The 22,140-nt window shown below is 36.9% G+C and overlaps 1 long non-coding RNA gene across 3 annotated transcripts in view; it reads left to right on the top strand.

Annotated features, from left to right (window-relative positions):
* Positions 1–636: 636 nt before the first annotated feature.
* The window catches only part of LOC133268463 (uncharacterized), a 29,703-nt gene continuing 8,199 nt past the window's right edge, over positions 637–22,140 (top strand). Inside the window, exons 1-4 of one of the 3 annotated variants that reach the window (XR_009743087.1) lie at positions 637–3,493; positions 5,005–5,187; positions 9,810–9,883; positions 15,460–15,767. This is a non-coding gene — a long non-coding RNA (uncharacterized LOC133268463). Of the gene's footprint in view, positions 3,494–5,004; positions 5,188–9,809; positions 9,884–11,941; positions 12,049–15,459; positions 15,768–22,140 lie in introns of those variants that run through there. The other 2 variants (XR_009743088.1, XR_009743089.1) reach the window with 2 other exon arrangements.

Raw genomic sequence — 22,140 nt, 5'->3', positions numbered from 1 at the left:
TGCAGACTTCAAGATGTTAAGGATTGTATTATTACAGTTGTTTTGCTTGAAGATAAAGGAACAGTTTGCAATACCAGAAAGATCTCCAGAGCTTCATGTGTGTCTCGAAAGATTTACAAGAAAATAACTCTCTGAGTGGAAACTCCAAGTTCTTTGACAATATGTAATGCTGCTGCTGATTCTCTTCTGAGTTTGGTGGTGTCCTTCATGTTTCACATAAGTGCTAAAGAGTAGATGAGGGATATTTTTCCATTATTTAGGTAAAAATCAGTGCTCACAAGGATTATTGTCTTATAACTAGATGATACTTTGCTAATGAGTAGACTTGTCCTTTTTTGTTGATCTTATTACGCAGGCATGCCTTAAATCAAAACTCTTCTGAGAGGTATTGTACATGCCAGTCCTTTCTGCATTATATCTTGCTCCCTTGTGGCCTATATACATAGGCTGCAAAAGCACTGTAAAAGCTCAATGGAAAACCTTTCTGGCAGGTGGTAACTGGGAATACAGTTCTAGAGGCAGATGTCCATTCCTAATACCTTCAGGTACTGTGCCTTAAATATAGAGCAGTTAAGGATATAAAGTCTTTGGTTAGAAATATATTTGCCTTTGTTTTTTTTTCTATTTATGAGGTTTTGTATTGCTTGCCTGGAAAATTGCTATGACCCTATGTGTACTGAGAAAGTAAGTAATCACCTAGACAAGTGATAATTGTTATTCTTATCTGAAAAAAAGACGTGAAAGAATAGCAAAAGATTTGTCACCAAAAATACAGTCACCAGGTAATTTTTCAATATTGAAAATATGATCTAATCCAACTCACAAAAGCTAAATTCCAATCCAATGAGGGGTGGTTAGATAGGCAGTTCTTCATAATGGAGGAGCAAACTGTTAAAAACAAAGGAATGACCTGCAAAATGATCCTGTAGGCATGAAACAATCATGTAAATGTTAAAAAAACTCAGAACCTTGATTATAAGGTAATAAAGATTAATTATTCAGCTACATAAAACTAAACTGGAATTCATCTTTGGATATGCAGAGCTACACAGTGATGCTTCATTAATATTTAAAATCACTGTGGACAATGTTCAGACCTTGATATCATCTCTTAAAATCGTGTCTCACCTATCTAGAGAGTCGTTGTTAACACAGTCCAGTGGATTTTCATGCCACTTAAGACGGCTTAATTTTTATTTCTTACTCTGATATACTTGCTGCACAGTGATACTACGTACTACATACCCATTTTCATAAAATAGCTATGAGAATATTTTAATTGAAGAAAATGACTGCAAGTTTAAAGATGATATGTGAATTTGATTATTAATAAGTTTGATCAATATAGTAATGAATTTAATAAATTATGTAATCTTTTAAGACAACAAAAAATAACCTTCTATTTTGTATAAAAACACAGGATTTCTGGATGATGTCCAGAAGCTCTCCACCTCTCACCTACCAGCACGAGGGAATGTGGCACATTACGGCATCATATGAACTGATTGTGATTGCCTGCATAGCTTTTTCCCCATCCATTTCAATCAGAAATCTGCTCCAGAGTATGAGCCAACCATCGTGTTTCTATGAGATTTGCAGCAGCTATATCTGACACCCATCGCTGTGCTTCTGTCGCTGAGCTCTGTGGTGCTTCTGACAAATCTGTTTCCCTCAGATTGGCTTCAGCCGCTCTGTTCGGTGTGCCTGCAGACTCTTTTCATTATAAGCAGTAGGGTTGTGGGGAGGAAGAGAATAAAGAAGAAACAAGTAGATTGATAAGAGTGATTTGAGTAGAGAGAGAAAATCTGCACAACAGAGCATTTTTAAGTTTATGTTATTGCAATTTGTGTTTCCTCTTTGGCAAGAGGGAAGCATTGAGTTTTAATAACAACACATGACAGGCTTAAGGGAAGGGATGATAGGGTTTTCTTGCCTTCTATTCAGCAGCTGTAAGCAGCTGTTTGTCCATACTGGCCAGTCAGTACCTAAGAAAAAGTTGGGTTGGAAGTAGAAGAATGTACCTGTAGCAAGTAATAAATGAAGCAGACCATGGAAGTAACTGAAGGTTTGAACATAACTCAGCCTATTTAAATAAGTTATACGTGTCAAGACCATCATCAAAACCTCCTAATGGTAAGAAAAACCCGAGTATGGTAATGTCTTAGAAAAAAAATCAACAACCGTTGAGTATATTCTTTTTGGACAAAGACATAGAAAAGGTAATTGTGAATTAAATCCAGCTGCACAGAGAAGGTAAATGAGAATCAACTCCAGCTGTGCCTGATTTCCATAAGTATCTGAGATTGCAGTTCAGGCTACAGGCCTAGATATAGCACAATTTACTGGATGCTTCTTACTGCCCTTGAGAAAAAAAAACCAAATCAAAACAAAAGCTTCATTTATGCTGATATCGCTTCAACAATATGTTATTGGCATGCTTACACAGTGTGACAGAGCTAAGCTAATCACATGCAAAATATTAAGATAGATGCTGAACAAATGTGTTTGCTTCCCAAAACGTAATGACTGCATGATGTTTTAAGTGGGACTGATTGTGTTGCTTTACATTTTCCACTGGAGTGCTGTGTTCTGTTGTCATATCCATGCCAAACTATAACCCTTTCATTGATTAACACAAGCACAGTCATAGGATACATAGTCCAACCAAGTAATATTATATCATTTCCATCATAAGGGTGTGTATATATACATAGATCAGCACAGTAATAATCATTCCATCAGTGTCTTTATGTATCGGCAATTTTAACTTATAATTGTCTTCTTAGTATATTGTCATTTCCACATCCCCTCCTACTCATTAATGGTATTTATGTATTCAATTAATGCATTTCTTTCAAGTAAAAGGTTATTTTATGACTAAAGCTGCAAGGAGAAAGAAAAAAAAAGAACAATCTATGAGTGGAATAAAATTAGACCTTTTGTGAGTAAAGGGCCTTGGAATGCCAGAGGATCCCAAATGCCTATTGTCTGGGGAAGAAAATGATTTATAATATATGCTAGATGAATTCAGTGTTTGAAAATTAGCAAGGCGATGAGGTTGATTGTTCCAGGACTGCTTTTATTAAGAAATCTGGCATTGTGCTATACATAAAGTCCATGTTTAAATGCTACCTATTTGTCATATAACTGGCATAGTCCCACAGTGCCAGAGTGTTTTGATGAAATAGTGGCAGCTGAGGACTGACAGATAGTTGTCATCTAGATCAACTGTTCCACCACAGAGTTTTATTTAATTAACCAGATATGGAAGAGATATTTTTTGCTATTGGAATTAGGTGAATAAAATAGTATAAAACCCAGTAACTTTTTACATTACTTCTGTTTAAAAAAGAAAAAAACAAACAACAACAACAAAAATCCAAACCACCTGTTTCTATCATTACTTTCTAGTAAGAAAAAAAGTTACAGTCACATCAGCTGCTGAGTTGAAACCTTTTGTTGCATGAGGAGGACTAAATCTATGTTCTAATAGGTAAGTTAAGTATAAACCATAACCATCCAAAAGTGGTTTTGCTCAGAAACTAACTTTTAGGTGTCTAATCTCTGGACATGCAATCTCTCCTACATTTCCTGACTAGAATTATGTCCTAAGAAATGTTATCTAAATACCTGTGTGGTAAGTAGAGGCATACGAGGCTATGTGGCAAGATGTTTCAAGAAATCTGCTTTCCTCCTCTGTTTAAGGCTAAGTTGCCCTGGACTTTTACAGTCAATCTCTGTCTGCTTGGGATATGCAGTCCCAAGGCTCCCCAAGTTATACACCTAGAACTGTTCTTTGAAATAAAGAACATTAGCGGTTTTCTTTTCAAATGTACCCTGTGGAGAAGAAACCTCATAGCTAAGTGTGAGGTTTTTTGCTGTGAGATATACATGTAAAACCTCTCAGGATGAAGAAGGAATTTAACACATTTCCTATTTGCGGTGAGTGCTCTCCCTGTTAAGCTATTACACCATTCTTTTCTTGCAGTCATTATGAAAGGATATTTAGCTGTACTTTCATTGAGAGTAAATTCTGCTTGTACATTATGTATATTTTCCACCACCACCCCGCCCCCCCTGGATTGCACCCTTCAGGATTTAAGGAATCCTCTGCATAATTTTTGGATTCCTTTCAAGCTTAAGACAAACTAAATGAACTGCTAAAACTGGAATAGTTTTGAACATGCTCTGAAACAGACTCTTAGATCCTAGAGGAATTAGGCTAAGTCAAACAAAGAAATACCTCTGTGGTTAGATAGTAGGAAGGCTGGAGCTTTTTCAATCACAGTTATAGACTTTTCCTCAACTGCAGTTGAATTCAGGAGAGAAGGGTTGTTAAGAAAATCTCTAACCGTTAGCGTTTTGCACAGCAACACCCAAAAACTTGAGAGACATAATGTGCAACTTGGTAGAGAGACAGAACGCTTGACTGTGAAGACACTGGTGTTAAAAAAGATGGATCAAAAACCTGAAACATATTTATCCAGGAAGGAAATAAAAAACAGTTTGCGTTTTTTCTCTTGGAGGATATCTCTTCCTCCTCTCTACTCCTGTAAAATAACCAATTTTAGCTGTTTCTGTTCTATTTATCTCAAATGTATTAAAGGAGGAAATGCAGAATACATCTTCTTTTGTCAAGGAAATTACAGATAGCAGTTTCAGTCTTGGAGTAATCTTAAAATTGTCCATGGCCAAATTCAACAATACAACCCAGTGCAGCCAAGTACTTCAGTATGCACGTAATTTTATTCACTTACTTAAATCCCTTTGACTTCAAGAGGATTTGAGCAGTGCTTAAGTGCTTTGCTACAAGAGTGCCTTAAATTGGTAGATGGCAAATTTCAGACAGAAAAAGGAAAACCACAGTTTTTTCAGTCCCTGCTGGTAGATGCCTGAAAAATTGGTTTGATTTTTTCAGATGATCCTATAATTCCTACTGCCTCCAATTTTTTTTTGTTCTTTTGGTGCTTTTTTTTAGAACTATTTTGTTCCGGTTTTTTTTAGGATCCTCAGTTATACACCACTCCCTGCCTCATTCCAAAACTAAAAGAAGAGATGTTCTGGTCTGGTTTCGACAAGTAATGTTCCAGCAATTGCACACAGTGGAGATTTTTTCAAGGCACATCAGGTATATCCTGTATCAAAATGGATGGACCATGCAAGAACACACTTCCAACACTTAACAAGGTAAATAGGAACAATTTCTAATGGGTTATTTTCAAAAGCAGTTAGGTGCTAACCCTAGTGAAAGTAAGTTATAACTTTGAAAATGTCACCTTTTACATTTTGTTTATTTAGTTTACATAGATACTGTCTTCTAAATGTGATAACTGATCTTGAATATGATCAAATTGTCATTCCACTTTACTGGCAAAAAGATCACAAAGTGTTAAGATGATTAATGTAACTGTCAGGTGATATATTCATAAATTTAGCTGACCTAATTCATATACAAAGAGATAATATGTATCAGAGTTTATGTGCCTCACTCACATTGCAAAAACACAGCTTGTGACTTGAGTAAATGCACGCTGAATTACAAATACGAAGGGAAAACAGAAAAAAGGCTTGCTGTGTTTTTATGCTTTTATTTCAAATAAATCTTTAGACACACATCTTTTTACCATATAAAACATAATCCTCACTCTGATTTGAAATGACGGACTGCACAAAAGTTACTAATTAAAAAGCTAATAATTAAAACCAGTTTCTACAAAAGAGAGGGAGAGGTGATATTACAGTGTCCTGTGAGGAAACCTAAGCTTTGTGCTGTTACTCTTTTCCCCACTGAACAGAACAAACTTTTAGCACAAAACCTGGATCTGTTGCTCAGATAAGAAATGGAATGTATGTGGCAGGCATTTAATGAAGGTTCACTGCTGGTCAGACTCTGCCTTTTAGAACCTGTCCTCAGTGTTCTGGCAGAACAACATTCTCTTCAAAAGAAGCACTCTCATGTGCATTAACCAAGTGGAGAACTCACTAGCTGTAGCAGGGAAATAAACTGCATTTCATGTGGGCTTTTTTTTTCCGGAATATTTTTTCAACTAAGTTAGGAGAATAAACAGAAAAAACTCTTAAGGTACAGGCTCCCATGGCATACCTGCACTCAGTCTTACCTTAAACACTATGTTTATGAGGGCCTGTGCTACATCCCAAGCTACGTATTCTCAATCCTCTTTTGGAAGGTCTAACATGTAAATATGACACATAAGATGAGAATTGTTCTGAATGCCACCATTTTTGTTTCTCCTCTTTTCTTTCAAATACTGCTGACTTACTTACCCAGTCATTGCAGCTACTCAATGAGCAGCTGAATTGAATAACTCTGAGTGTATGTTTCAGACAATTTTGGTTAAGTAGCCTGCTATGTGGATGTATAAAGTCTTTAAAGACTCTATCCAGAGAACACTTTGGAAACACTTTTTTCTTTTTTTTTTTTTGGTTCTTCTTTGAAGGTTATTGATAGTGTGGAACAGTCTTAAGCACTTGCTTGAGTCCTGTGCTAGAGCTTTTTGTTTTCACTAGAAACTGGTGGAGATCAGCACTTTTTTGACACTCCTTGTACCAAGTGCTTATAAAGTGTTTATATCTATAATTGTGTCAAATTATGTTGATTAAGCGCTGAAAGACACGAGTAAGTTGAAGTGCTCAAAAAGTGCATTACTCTGAGTGTCACCCAGGGACTCTTCACATCAGACACTTGGGGGACAATTTTTTTCCTTCCAAGCACCTTTAGAGCACTATGGTTTAAAGTGTCTTTCTAGCATTAATTAAATTAAAAAAGCAAGTGCCAGTTAAGCGCACATGATTTACTCTGATCTTCTGAAATGCAAACGTACTTTAGGCTAAAATGGCCTTCCCTCTTTACAATTCACCAGTTTCCTTCTCAGTTGTACCCCACACCTTTTCTGACGGAGTATTCAACCACTAAAAACAGCCATGGGAAAGGCTTGGAGTTAGTTCCGTTATGAGTCATCAGACAGAAAATAGAAGTGTTCAAAGAATCAAATGCACATATTAATGTATCTAATAGCCTTATGAAGAAAAGTCGTATTAGCTTAAGGGAAATGCTGTGTAGAACTGGACCATTCTGAATTTGTTCTTCTTAGGCCTGCCCCCCCCCCCCCCCCCCCCCCCCGGGTTACACACTGAAATTTATGCTGCAGGTTTCTAAAGTAACTGCAGCAGACAAGAGTTACAGTTTCCTACCAGTGAACTTTGATCATATGTTGGTCATTAGCCATATGCTAGAGTCATGTACATGACAAAGACAAAATGGTTTGGCCATGATGGTCTAGTAAAATGGAAGCTTATGCCCCACATTAGATTATTGATCTCTACTGCTATTGCAAAATGGAAGAGCTTCGTATGGCATTGTAGGTATTTAGTGTGAGGACAGAACAAGAAAAATACAGTTTCTAAAGGAGAACAGTTGGAACATAGAGACAGCAGCACAAGGACACCAAAACTTGGTACGTTTCCCTGAAGAGGAAATAAAGAAAAAAAAAAAAAATTCTGAAGTCTGATAAAAAACCAACCAGTCACTTTTAAGAATGTTATTACTGAATATCCTACTTCAAGGGCTATTCTGTTTCATGGTAGAATATTCTTCTTTTAGGTGTGAGGATAACAAGCCTTACATTACCTAATTCTGACCAGACTCTATTAAAATTATTTTTTCACTTTTCTGAGAGACTGTATTTAATCCCTATGTCAATGTGCTGAGAAAGATAGTAAAGATATACCTGAACTTTAAACATCTTTAATCTTTCTCTTTAGCTTTCATTCTTGTTGCACAGCCTCAGCAATCAGATTTCAACACTCCATTCCTCAGAAAAACTCACAGATTTAGAAACCATAGTGAGATAAGATTCTCCTTTGACCAACAGACACATTCCGTTACATCTTTGAAAGGTCTTATAAATAGCAATGTCTAGTGAACTTTTCTAAATAGATAGAATTTTATTTGGCAATGACTAGAAAGTAGCAGACAGGTGGCAGAAGTCCACAGGAGTGTAGAGCTGAGTTGTATACTGCACCTAAGGAGACATCCCAGTCAGTCCTCACTGGAAGCATTATCTGAAAAGTCCTTTTTAGCCTAGAGTTTGTAAACTGAATTGTTCTTAACTTCATTCCCTGGGGAAAGATATCCATTTCACAAATGTCACTCTCAATGTAGCAGCAGTGAAGAAGCCAAGAGCTGGGTAAACACTGAGCATGTTTTGCCAGTTCAAGGTAAAATACATTGTCGGGGTATCTGAAGCCTTTCTCAACAATTGCTTATACTGTGTATGTATTGGAGCGACTTTCACTGCTGTATAAAGCAGAGGCTTTATGCTCTGCAGATCCCATTCCAGTTCTTACCTGCAGGTTGATCCAGTTATTGGTGAAGTCAATTACCAAGGGACTGATTTAGAGTGAGCTGAATGAAGTCTCCAGAGTATCAATTAAACGTAGAAAAGAAAATTTGAATCGTGATTAGTTTGAACTGTTATTGTCTTCTGTTTGGAAGGAAAGGAATCAGTGCTCTGATTGTCTTCTGTAAGGTTACCTATTATACATCGTATCCCTCTTTTCTGTCCTTCTAGCTACTTGATTGCCTATTTATTTGCAATAGTCTTCAGAGGTAATGAACAGATTAAATTTAGATAGAGAGCTCAGATTCACTGTTGGCACAGCTCTGCTGAAATAAGTGGAATTAGCTAGGAGAGTCAAAATACTTTGTGTTCAGCAACCATAAGCTATCTGGCCTGTTGATGACTTCTAAAATCGTGCCAGCGTATGATAGTGTGTGGTTGTACAGCCTAATTTTAAAGGTCTGAAAACCATTGAAATATAGAATGCATTACATTACCTAGATGAAGTAATTGTCAGAATGAGTAAAATTAAGCATTTGGAGGAGGGACCAGTGAGAAAATAATTTTTGCATTTGGGTAATATTTCACTTGGTTAGGTACTTTTTTTTTTTTTTTTTTTCAGTCCTTGGAAAGAAATCTGGTTTAGTTTGGATCCAGGTCTTTTTAATATAAGGTACATACCATCCACCGAATGTTGTGAGTAGTGAAGATAAATGGTATTGGTTACTGTTACATAAATGAATTTGTAATCACAGCATCAGCCAACAGATAGCTTCCAGCATTGTTACTGTTGTACATGCTGCCAGCATTCAGTATTTCTGAGGTACAACAGGTCGTGAAAAATCTCAAATTAACTGACAGACCTTAGGACATCTGCTGCTTGTCTAACTAGGAAGAGAAAGACTGATGAGCGTACAAAATCAGAGGATCATTAAAGTCCAGTTTTAAAGCCACAGCCATATAAAGAGTAGGACAGAATGGGGCACAAACACAATGAAGTTAAAAAGAGAAGCTTATAAGACACAGGAAAAAAAAAAGAAAGTCCTTGGAGCAAGAAGAATGAACATTTAACTGCAAATACATGCTTTAATAACCTGTCAGGGCATACCACTTTGTACTGGTGGCCATGAGGGTTTTTAGGATATGGCTGTACAAAGCTGTGGTGTACCAGAAGTGCCATGAAGCTTTTAGACCTTCAACTCATGAAAGCATAAAAGGTGAGTCTCTACTTTTTACTTTCCAGTATCCCATTTGCATGAGGGAATGAAAATGTAGCCTTCAATAAAAATGCCTTATTTGATGAGTATCTTATGCTACAGAATTTTTTTAATAAAATGTTCATGTATGACATACTTGGCAATTATTTTCCATTGCTCTAAACTTGTATATATTTTCCTTATGCAGTCAGTACATAACTCCAATGATGTGTTTTTCCCTTTACACTTACAGTAAGTTAGTTTTCATAAGGATGAGAAAGTGCCTCCTGAGACAACATATTGCTGAGAAGAATTAGAACACCAAAGGTAATAGATCTCTTAATTTAAGATAGAGCCACTTGCCATTTCTGTTCCTTTAAAAAGCAGTCAAATCTAATTATAGAGATTTATCTTGGATTAAGGAAGAAAAATACGAAAGTAAGCACTGCTGCTTCTACTCTAGCTCTAGGGTTAAGGCTTTTCTAAATGGGAATTATGCTTAGTGAGGACAGTAAAGTACCATCAAATTCTGAATTAACTGTTCATATGATGGGAACTTTGTTGTTCTGAAGGTATTTTCCTTTTCACTGGCAATTACCGCTGTTGGGGAAGAAAGAAAAACGGTGAGGGGGAGATGCTTTTTGAAAGGAGGAAAGCACTTCTAATAGTTCTTGTAAAGTTGTATTCAATTTAATCCACAGAATATCAAAATTTGAATGAAAGAAAACACTTGTGATCCATCTTAACTAGAATATTTTTAGAGTCCAACGCAGACAGCAAATGTTTCAATAAAAACTACAGACACTCTGGTTGAAAAATATTAACATGCAAAGAATCACTTTCAGTGCAATTTCAAAGACAACTGTTGCATTTCCTCATCTTCCCCTTTTGCTCATGACCCTGGAATGTTTTTTATTTTATCATATCTTCATTTTTTTCTGATAGTGTTTGTTCTCCAAATGGAAATTCTTTAGTCCTCATCAAGATATCTGGTATCCTTCCCTGAGATATCATCTATCATGGACTGTTTATCACTTTCTTTATCTGGGGCACACATGTGCTGGCCTGTATTTGGAGACCTCATTCTTTTCTGAGCTATCAAAAAATCTGGGGAGGAACAGGACAACAAAAACCAAGCCACCTCCTAGAAACAAGGTTTCACCCTCTTGTTGTAGGAAATGTGATCTGACTTTATTTAGTAAAGTAAAAGATCAGCTTTATGCCAAACTTTCTGGTATTTCATTGTTACCCATATGAGGAGAGTTGTAGAAATTATGTTCTACCTCTCTCAAAAATCTTGGTATTGATATTGCACAGCCTTCAATATTTAGCCCTCAGTCTGGTTCCAAGGCAGAACTAAGGAATCAGAGTATGTTTTTAGTGCATTTTATTATGGGTATCTGTGATCTAACCCTTAAAACTGCAAGCATCTCTTAAAGCATATATTCATAAAATATAAAGCCAGAGAAGACTTTTAATGTCTTCTGTTAAATGTAAAAAAACCCCATATATATTCCTAAAATGTTTTGAGTATTTTCTGTAAGCAGCTTAGGTAGAAGACTGACACATGGACAATATAATAATTTGGAATTAAAATAAATATCAAGAACTGAACAATATCTATTTTATTTTTCATGTTTTAGTAAATCATTGTTCTCAAACTAATACACTATTGAATGATTAGAAGTTGTATTCTTTCAACTTCATTATACTTTTTTACCGATCACATTATTCTTGAGTTTCTTAATACAAATATGCCTGGAGTTACGTTTTCTGAAGAAAATATCCACAAAATGAGAAGTCACCAAGAAGGAACTCCTGAATGATATCTACATGTACAAAATGAAATGACAAATACATATGAAAGGTGAGTGTAAATTTGTAAGAAGTATATCCAAAACATTCAAAATGCAACCTAAATCAACTTCAAAGAAAAATGTGGGTAAGTTTAACTGCAGTGGTTATTTGAGGTAGTTGGCTGAGTATAGATGACAGATGAAAATCTGTTCATATATTGATCAGCTGCAAGAAGAGAAAGAACAAACAAAACAAATAACAAACTCTGCGGCAGTGCAAAGACCCATTTGAATTTTACCCATTTGGTATGTTACTTTTCTGAGTAATGAATGGAAACATATGCTCAACACCAACTTGTCCAGGCATGGCCCAGAGGATGCACTAAGGACATAAACAAGAGTTCAGAGTCTTTGACTAATTACAGAAATGTATATTCAGGAGATTGGACTCTACTATTCCATTAAGCCTCTTCCAAAGAACAAGGGCAGGGATGAAAAGAGAGACTTTGCAGCATGGTGAGAAGTAGTGAGAAGTTTGCAGAAGATTTCAGAATCTAAATGAGCTGTCCTGAGATCTCTGTTTCTCCAGCACCAACAGATTGGATGAACACATGGCCTTATTTTGCAACTGCAGCAGGGACTGCACCTCTGTGGACACCCCAGGAGACACCTACATAGCAGCATGAAAATCCCGCACAGAGATGACACTTCTAAAGACATCACCCAGCAGGAGAGAGCTGAGCAGGCAGTACAGGTGACAAGGAAGTGCAGTAGTGCTTTCTCCTGCAGACTGGAGAGGAGCCTGTCCCAGTGAGTATGGAACACTACCCACAATCAGGTGTTCTAGGCCCTGTTTGGAGATGTATTTTACTTTTTAACTTTCACACTCTGCTTTTTAACTTTCACACTCTTTCCCAGACTAGTGCTATATTGCAGTTTCATGCTGTACTCCAGTTCCATTTAATGAAACTATTTGTTTCATACCAAAACTTTTGGTTGCAATTGGGAATGTATTGTCCAGTGAGTGATCCTGAGAAAAATGTTTCTCCTGCTTTTGGAGGAATGGGAATATTGAGCTGGTTTTAATTCAAGTTTTTAAGAACTCTTGAGTTCTGAACTTGGCCCTTGCTACTATTGAAAACTCCTGACAGAGCACTCAAAATACTGTGTACGCTAGGAAAAAAATATCTCCAGTAAATAAAGTGGTAGTAACTCAATATTATAGTCATTAGTAATCTAATTAGAAATCATTAGAAATCTAAAAGAGTAATTCTTTCAGCAAACCTGAAGAAGGCTTCCAGAGTTAATGAATGATTCAATCCATAACTGGCCCGAAAGAAGAGTATTAAATACATTTGTTTAAGATGAGTACCAAGCTTTAGCCAGGAGGAAAATCTCATAGATATTCTGCATATGAGTGTCACTGAAACAAGTCTGCCTGGAGTATGAAGCTTCTGGTAGCACTGTGACCCCTCTTGTCATTAATGCTACTTTTACACAGGGCTAAGCATTTCTGAATTTACTTTTTTTTTTCCCCCAGAATATTTCCCTCACAGCATAATCAACTGTTTCAAGTTTCAGATTTGAAATTAACACACTTGATCAGACACAGGATTATTTATTGCTTCTTACAAAGTATAAATGAGAAACTTTCACAGTTCCAGTGCAAAAATGAAAACAAAACCTGGCCAGATCTGCAGACTTATCCAGATATTAAAATGAGACTTCAGTAGTGGTATATTTTCTGCTGGAACTCTTACAGACTTCTTTAAAAGAGCTCAAATTTTCTCTGCAGTGCAACAACCCAAGGCTCTGTAGCAAGCGTCCAATATTCTGTTATTCATCTGTAACAATGCCAAGAGTAAAAGGGGAGGAACTGTTATTTAAAAGTCTGTAGAGACAGTACTTGGTTATTTTCTTTAACTCAGCGATGAATCTCCTTTTAATATATGTGGAGAACAAAGCAGTTCAGACCATTACACGTTCTAAACAGAATGTAGGAAGAGAGACAATTCCTCACGCACTTGAATGAGGTGCTTGTAGGCAATACTTGTCTAGCACACACCTCTTCAATTTTCAATCCCTGCATTGTAAACGGCTCAAAATATCTACCACACTGAAGAACCATTTCCTCATCAGTGAGGAGATGATAGGTTATTAACTTTATTTTTTTCTCTTTTTTGTTAATAAAATCCTTCATGGATTAAGCAAGCAGCAAGTTAATCACAATGGAAAATATGTAAGATTAAAGACAAGGCACAAAGGCTCCTCAGGGTGCTTAGCTGTTCCATCTGCCCATTTAAAATCCTCCTCTGGCTGTGCTTGAGAGGTGTGATGTGCTAGGGTGAGCACGGATGGTGCGTGATTCCTCCTGTTCTGCATTCACCTGCCTGGGGCAGTCACATTTTGAGAAATGCTCATCAGAAAGTAAGGGGAGATAGTCCTTATGCAGCAAATTCATCTGCAGTGTTTGATAGCTTGTCTTCAACCCTGGCATGTCACAGTGGTGTTAACCTACAGAATCCATGGGTAAACTATCTCTCCGCTGGATTCAATAGTTCAGGTTTAACTTTAATGTTTATTGTATGCATTGGCCTACAATGTTAGGCTTTTTTGGGGTTTTGCCCTTGTTTTCCCAGAAGGGTTGAAGACATCAGGCAATCCCAGTCTGCCCTTCAGTCTGGGTCGCACCCATCTAGCAAGTGCCTGATTTTATCCGATCGCACAGTGGTGCTTAGAGCCCATGAGGAATGTGGGAGTCCTGGCTTCAGTTTCTGACTGCGCTTGACGATTGAATCCACATGGCTACAAGGTATTTAGGATGGAGATAATCCAGATATTAATTGGACGCAGAAACTGGGAGCCAGAATTCCCTTCTCCCAGGTGATTGCTGAATCAAGGTAGGTTCTGGAGTAATATTTGTTCTTACAACTATGGCTTCATAGTCAGGATGTAACAGCAAATGATTCTCCATTTATTTGAGGAAAGTGATTTCTCTGTTTATTTGAGGAAAAAAAAGATAATTTCACTTCAATGGAAATATCTTATGTCGATTTTCTCTGAACTGGCCGATGCTGAGTGTTTGTTCATCTTTTTTCTATCTACAAACATTTTACCAACTTCCATCACAAGCCAAGAGGACTGCAGTGTTTCTCATCTTTATGGTTTGACAGTGCACATTAAAAGTGAAGTGGTTCGACCTTGTGATTTTTTTTTTTCCTGTTCTACAGAACAGAGTCGGCAAACTACAGCTATCATGTTAGGAATATATTCAAAAGATATTACATCAGTACCTAAGGTGGCGAGTTTTAAAATTTAACCAAAGCTGCTTAAGGAGAATGTTTCTTTATTTGGGTTTTATTTTGGGTGGGGTTTTTGTTTTGGTTTGTGTTTTTCTGTAACAAGCAATTTCTCAGTTTTGGTCTTTATTTCATAAATTATAACTAAACAGAAGCATGTCTCTAATTTTTTTGAATGTTCCAGTACTGCTCTTTGCTTGAAATTTTTTTTGCCAGTTTACTGTTCAGTAATAGACAAGCAATAGTGATAATTATATACACATATATATTTGCTATTCAGAGCTGGCAAATACACATACGGTGAATAATTTTTTTCACAAATATAGTGATGCTTATATTTGCAGAAGTAAGGGATACAAACAAGAAAAAAGTAATGGGTATGTTATGGAATTGAAATGACAAGAAAGTTTTAGGCAGTTATACTGCAGTTATTCAAGTTGTAATCTGATGTTGTCATCTGTCTGGAAATGTTTATTTTCAACTTCCTAACATGAATATTGCCTTGACTAACTGCAGTACACATTACAAATAATATCTCTGCTACAACTATCAAAGTATATAGGCATAATCCACAGACACAGCATCTCAGAAGTCTTATATTTGTTAAACAGAATTAACGTTCACCCTGTATGCTCCCTCACATGTAAAAAGGACCCTTTCTCAGCATTTACATGGTTTCATTGGTAGCATTTTAATGCCAAAATTCTGTATATAATTTCTGATGCTAGAATAAAATGGATATACTTTAAATTGCAAATTAATTTCCAAGCACCCCAGTCGTATCAATGTGTTGCTTTGTCCCACTCAGAAAATCTCCCTTCAGTACATGATCAGCAGTGAAATTGCAGGGACTTGCAGATAGATTTGAATAAACTCATTTCTATGAAGACATAAGGAAGAAATGATCAGAAGTTCAAAGGTCAGAGCTCCCTGTTTAATTTTTTTATGATTTCCAATTCTTGATGAGGTTCCCAGTATCAACATTCTGCTCAGTTATTTGCCCAGCACTCATCCTATTCATATTTGATATAGGATAATTAGCAACTGGCCTTGAGAAGTGCAACCCTTTCTACCATCTGCACAATCAATGTTAGAAAGTGTTCTGCTTCCTAGGGATAGCCATGTATTTTTCTGTATAGCTCTTGATTTATTAGAAGGGATGTAATGATCATGAAAAGTGTTAAACTTACAGCCTTCTATCGACAGTAGTTCTGTTTAGCTTCATTAGATGTGATGCTAACATCTGTCTGGTGAAATGGAGACCACCTGCTCATTTTATGTAAGTTCAAATACTTATTAATTTCTAAAGACCTATATATTCAGCACATTAAGCAGTGCCAATGATAAGAATGAAAATATTTGTGATTCCTTTTCAGCCTTGCAATTTTGTCTTTTTATTGAACTATTGTATTATACTTCCTGTAATTCTTTGTAAGCAGGCAAGAGTAACAGGTCTTTGTCCTTTCAAGCTGGCAATTTAAATCCCACTAAGATACCAGCCTGAGGTGGCAGTGCTAATTTCAATGATTGGCATGAGGACTAGCGAATGCACAGGCTTTGAATGATGAGATGTGTAAATGGTTTGTAAACACTGGAAAAATAAGCACATTCTCCAGCATGACTTGCCAATAGTAATAGGTGACATTAACATGAATTCATAGTAAATACTTATAAAAATGAACCGATTTTTTGCTGGTCCATGACATATAAAATGATGCCTCATCTCTCCTTTCCCTTAAAAACAACCAATGGAGTCTAAACTCCTCTGTACACAGTAACCTGTGTCATACTTCATTAGAATCATAGAATCATAGAATAGTTAGGGTTGGAGAGGACCTTAAGATCATCCAGTTCCAACCCCCCTGCCATGGGCAGGGACACCTCACACTAAACCATGTCACCCAAGGCTCTTTCCAACCTGGACTTGAACACTGCCAGGGATGGAGCATTCACAGCTTCCCTGGGCAACCCTTTCCAGTGCCTCACCACCCTTACAGTAAAGAATTTCTTCCTTATATCCAGTCTAAACTTCCCCTGTTCAAGTTTTAACCTGTTACCCTTTGTCCTATCACTACAGTCCCCAATGAAGAGTCATAATAGTATGTATACATAATAGTCATACATAACAGTACGTATAGTACTTAGTGTAGTAGATAGATAGATAGATATAGTAGACAAAATAGTATCTTTAAGCACAACAGCTATTACTTTCGTTCACGTCTGGCAAGACCCTTTTTCTTTCTCCTAAGGGAATTTATACTATGATGAATAAAAAGAGAGAGATAAATATTAAAGCTATGGCAACCACAGCTAAACAAATATCTCTCTTTATCAAAAAGACAGACCATTTCTGGCATCTTAAAGAGATTTTTTTTTACGGGCTGTTCTAACAAAGTCCTAGAAAAGTCTCCTACTATTAAATTAGTATGTCTGTTCAGCATGCTTGCATACCAAATGGGAATTTATGCTGTGTTAGCCAATAATGCACTTGCAGAATTTTTACCTTAATGCAAACAATGATCTTAATAAGCATATTAAATTGGAACACAGTATCTGATGATGTGCATTTTATTTTGCTACTAACAGGCTGAATTACACGCTAAAGGTTTGCTGTCAAATAAAAACCTAGCCAGTCCATAAAAGTGATTTAATAACAGATTCCTGTAGTGCAGTATTCCTGCATCTCCCTTTAACTACTGTGGTTTTAAAATCCATCTTTTCTCATTTCATTTACAAAAATGCTTCTCTTTTGAGCATTATGAAAGTGAAAAGGGCTACAAGCATGCAGGTGAGCTAGTGAAGCCTGCCACATATGATGACATGAAAGCTGTCTGTGTTAAAGGCAGTAGGAAAACACTAGTGAGGAGGAATTCTCACATAAAGTACAGTCATATACAGAATAAAGACATTGAAAATAGGCAATAGCATTGTCACTACTACGTATCTCCCAAACTGAATAAATTAAGCCTTTTCAGAGGGAAGTAAACGTTTTTGAAATAGATGGTTAAACTTTGACTATTTAAAACCAAGTTAAAGTTTGCTGAAGCAAGTGGGAGCATTTCCGACTGAGAAGCATCTGAAAAAAAACGTTGCTTTTTAACTTTTTTGTCCTAGGAGGATATTCTATAGCTGCATTTTGTGATTTTTCCTTGTATTTAATCACTGTATTGTGTGATTCCTTCTCTACCTTTCCCACTTTAGGCAAAATATAATCTTGGAACCCAGCTTCATAATTTTGATATGCATATAATTTTACGTAGTTGGTGAATCCAGCATGCAATGGTAAACAGCAGGGAGGGGCAAAATGGAAACTCATTTGTTAGTTTTCCCGCTTGGAGGCAGTTATTTTTATAAATTACTGATATTGGACACTGTAGGAGTGCCCTTTTTCATGTACACTGAAGTACTTCACTGGCCCCAGGAGTCACTAAGACTAGTGGATTTTAATAGTTATAGATCTTAAATGAAGGGTTAGAAATTGTTTCTTTTCATTACAATTACAACAAGGAATTAACCCCAAGGGTATCCACTTAATTTCATAATATATAGACTGGAACGCTAATAATGTGTCTCTTCTAAAATGTAATAAAGAAGCAACTGCCCCTTGGTTCCCTAGGGTAGATTTTTGTAAAATGTATTACAAAAAATGTAACACAAAGAAGGTTTTACGTTAACAAGCTTTGCAATGTCACTAGCTCCAGTGCTCAGAGTGCTCTGAAGCTCATAGACACCAAGCATTGGCACTGTTTTTACAGCAGGAATTTAGTACCAGCATTTCCGTATCACTTCACTGATACAAGTTAAAACTAAACCAGTGCTAGGAGTGGAGGGTAATTTACAATTAAGTACATAAAGAAGTGAAGGAGCAGAAGGAGGAAGAGGGAGTGCAGTAGTACAAAGTAATTACTTCCTTCAAGGTCCACTTGGACCTATCCACCGGCCAAGTTTCCTGTGTTATTTTAATCTTCCATGCCCTATTGCAAATCAAACCTTGCCCTTACAATTGGCAGCAAGTGAACTTCAGTACATTTGCAGTTCCATTTGCACTTGTGAGTAGCAGAGTAGCCTCTGACCTCTCAGTCATTATGGATGGTGACTGTGGAACAAATTCCTGGCCAAGATCTTACTGGATCAAGCCATGGTTTTAAATCTAGGTTAAAGACATTTCTATTTGCTGATTATTTTAGTGGGTCTGACTAGATACAGTATCCTGGGAAAGCTTTGCGGTAAAGACAGCAGAAAAGAAGTACACTAGATGTGCCTATTCTGTACTGAAAGGAAAAACATGCAGTTAAAAGAAAAGTCCTTTTTGTTTTGGTTTGACTTCTAATCGTAATGCTTCTAGGCATTTCTAATAGAGGTTCTAAGATTGTTGCTTCTTGAAGAAAATTTATTAGGGAAGAAACTGTTGGCCAGTGTTTTTTAATTATTCATGATATGCCCAGATTTCTGTGCATCTACTTATGTTGCAAATACTCTGTTTGCAACAGCAAATTTAAATAAATTGCCTGAATAATCACAGGCATCTGCAAATGCTCAGCTGATGTGTTTTCACTCATTCCCTAAAACTGGGTACCCCAGAGTTACTTAGTAAGAATTTTACCTATAATTTCTGGCTTGTATGCATTTATTGGACTCCTACTCTCAAATGCTAAAAATCGAAAGTCATGATCTCTGAACTAACTTTTCTAGTTAAACTGATAGTTCCCATTCAATTTATGTAAAATTTTCTATAAAGATGCAAAAGCACCTGTCTTTAACAAAAGTTACTGCTGCTGTCAGAGATATGCCAAGGCAAGAGAGAATAGATGTCTAGAAGGCTGCCAAGAAAAAGAATGGAAATTGAAAGAGTGAGATAGCACTGTTCACTAACACAGTACATGGCAATGCATCCAGCAGTACATTACAAGCAGAGGTGGGAATGCTAAGCACCATATATGCCTACAATTTAGATTGTATGGGCCTGACAGGAAGAGGCATAGCAGTGTTTATTTTAAAGGTTAGGAGATCAGATCAGAAAGATTACAGAATCGCAGAATGGCTGAGATTGGAAGGCACCTCTGGAGGTTATCTTGTCCAGTCCTCCTCCTCAAGAAGGGCTACCTAGGGCCAGGTGCCAAGGACCATGTCCAGATAGCTTTTGAGTATCTCCAAGAAGGGAGACTCCACACACTCTCTGGCAACCTGTGCCAATGGTCAGTCACCCTTACAGTAAGAAGTGTTTCCTGATGTTCAGATGGCATTTCCTGTGTTTCAGTTTGTGTCCATCGCTTCATATCCCATCACAGGACACTAGCGAAAAGAGCCTGGCTCCATCTTCTGTGCACCCTCTCTTCAGGTATTTATGCATATTGATGAGATCGCCCCAGAGCCCTCTCTAGGCTGAACAGTTTCAGTTCTCTCAGCCTTTCCTTGTAGGAGAGATGCTCTAGTTCCTCAATCATCTTCGTGGCCCTTCTCTCTAGTATGTCCATGTCTCACTTATATTGGGATGCTCAGAATTGGACATAGTGCTCCAGGTGTGGCCTGGAGTGCTGAGTAGAGGGGAAGGATCACCCCCTTTGACTTGCTGTCAATGCTTTGCTGAATGCAGCCCAGATTACCCTTAGTCTTCTTTGTTTAAAAAACAAACAAACAAACAAGAAGAGTGCCTCTGCAGCTGGCACTTTCAACTCACAGTGAAGTACAGTGGGTTGCTTTCTACTGAGACGCCTTTGTGCCATTTCAAGCCTTCCCTCACTTTTCTTTTTCTTAATTTTTTTGCTTTTCTTTTTCCATTTCTGATTTCCATGGGAAGTCACCTCAAAATTTTGACTGATAAGCTCCATCTAAAAAAAACCTAAAACAAAGCAAAACAAAACTCCCCAGAAAATAATCTGGGAGAAAAATCTAAATTCATAAATTTTGCCAGACAGTTTCAGTTAATTTTATTTTACTGTTATTAAATTTGGCATTTATGGGCCTTTTTTTTTTCCTTTATTGGCATATTGGGGAAAGATTTACATAAGACAATTTACATTTTAACTTTCATCACTTTCTCCAGTTTGCAATGTTAATGTTCTTAAATGTATCCTGAAGCCAGAATACTCTGTAAGAACAGCAAGAGCAAAAATGCCAAAGAAGAACAGGAGAGGCAGAATAGAAGTTCAGCATACAACTGAGTTAGAAGGCTGCGAGAGTCTGAAGAGAAAAGCTTCAGTATTAAAGGAAATGCTTGCAGCCATTTTTTCCACTTGTGAGCAATTACTCATATGCAACTGAGTAATAATTGCAACTGAAATCACATGAATGATTTCAGCACTCAGAGTTATGATCATGGATCATAATCCGGATTTTAATGAAGGAAAAATTAAGAAATAAAGTGCTATGGATCTCTTCAAGAACTGTTTTGTTTTTTTTTTTTTTTTGCAAATGGTAGGTCAGAGTTGTTTCACTATGTGAAGTCAAGTTGAAATTCTGTATATGTTAGGAATTAAACTGGAGATCTTAGTGGAAGGGCATCCATTTCATTTCTTCATAGGAAAGCACCCATGCTAAGTTTCTTTCATTTCTTCCATCTATTCACAAGTGACACAGAAGTGAGTCATTTCAAGGGAAGTCTGTGTTATAGCAAGATAAAAAATGTGATGTACTTCACAAACGGCGTTATCTCCTTCAGCCAGATACAAACACAGATACTATAGGTTAGGTGCCAATTTGTTTCACACAAATGACATGCTGTAAATCACTCCTGCTGTATTGTCATGTATCTAGTCATATTGTACCCAGCCCCTGTGACCCTAGGATAGATTCACTTGTAAGAAATTCACAGTTAAACATATGCTATTAAAAATGGAAGTACCATACTTGAGATCTGGAAGCGGGCATCTGAAGCACCAACTATTCCACTTTATGGGTATTGTCATTTTTTCCCTTTTTTTTACAGTGCTAGGTAAGTATATGGGATTTTTTTCCAGTAAGGGTTATTATTTCTGTGATAGGCACCAGATGTTCTGTGGCCTTTATTCTAAAATCCCCATTCTTTTTAAATGCCTTTATTCAGCATAAAAATATGTTACTTGTCCATTTGATAGGTTTTTGAAAAGGCATAAAAAATGAAGTCATCATAAGTACTAAGGTCATGCTTTCATAAATAATTGTTTTTGAGAAACTGGCTGTAGAGAATAGTATCTACTGTGCACAGCCCAAATTGTACTGGGATCTGTGTTGTGGAGAGTATGAGACAGCTGTAGACTCCTACCTGCAGAAAGACCAATTTACAAATCACAAAAAAAACACCCTGATTTGGACTCTTAAGAAAGGCAAGTAAGGGAAGAATGTTTAGAATACTAGATCCATGTGATGCTTTCCAACAGGTTAAGTCTTGAAAATGCCTCATCATAAACTTCCATAGGGAGCCCATGTCAAAGGAATAGAAAAAATGCCATGGTATTTACAGTCAACATGGGGGTAATGTTGAATGCATAGCTGGAGGTGTGAAAAACAGGCC

This window comes from Pezoporus flaviventris, unplaced genomic scaffold, assembly GCF_033815535.1.
Source record: "Pezoporus flaviventris isolate CSIRO_AGI_PZ_B2104156 unplaced genomic scaffold, CSIRO_AGI_Pfla_v1 ptg000013l, whole genome shotgun sequence".
NCBI classification, from domain to species: Eukaryota; Metazoa; Chordata; class Aves; order Psittaciformes; family Psittacidae; genus Pezoporus; species Pezoporus flaviventris.
Note: the sequence above shows the minus strand (reverse complement) of the source record. Positions and strands in the feature narration are given on the sequence as shown.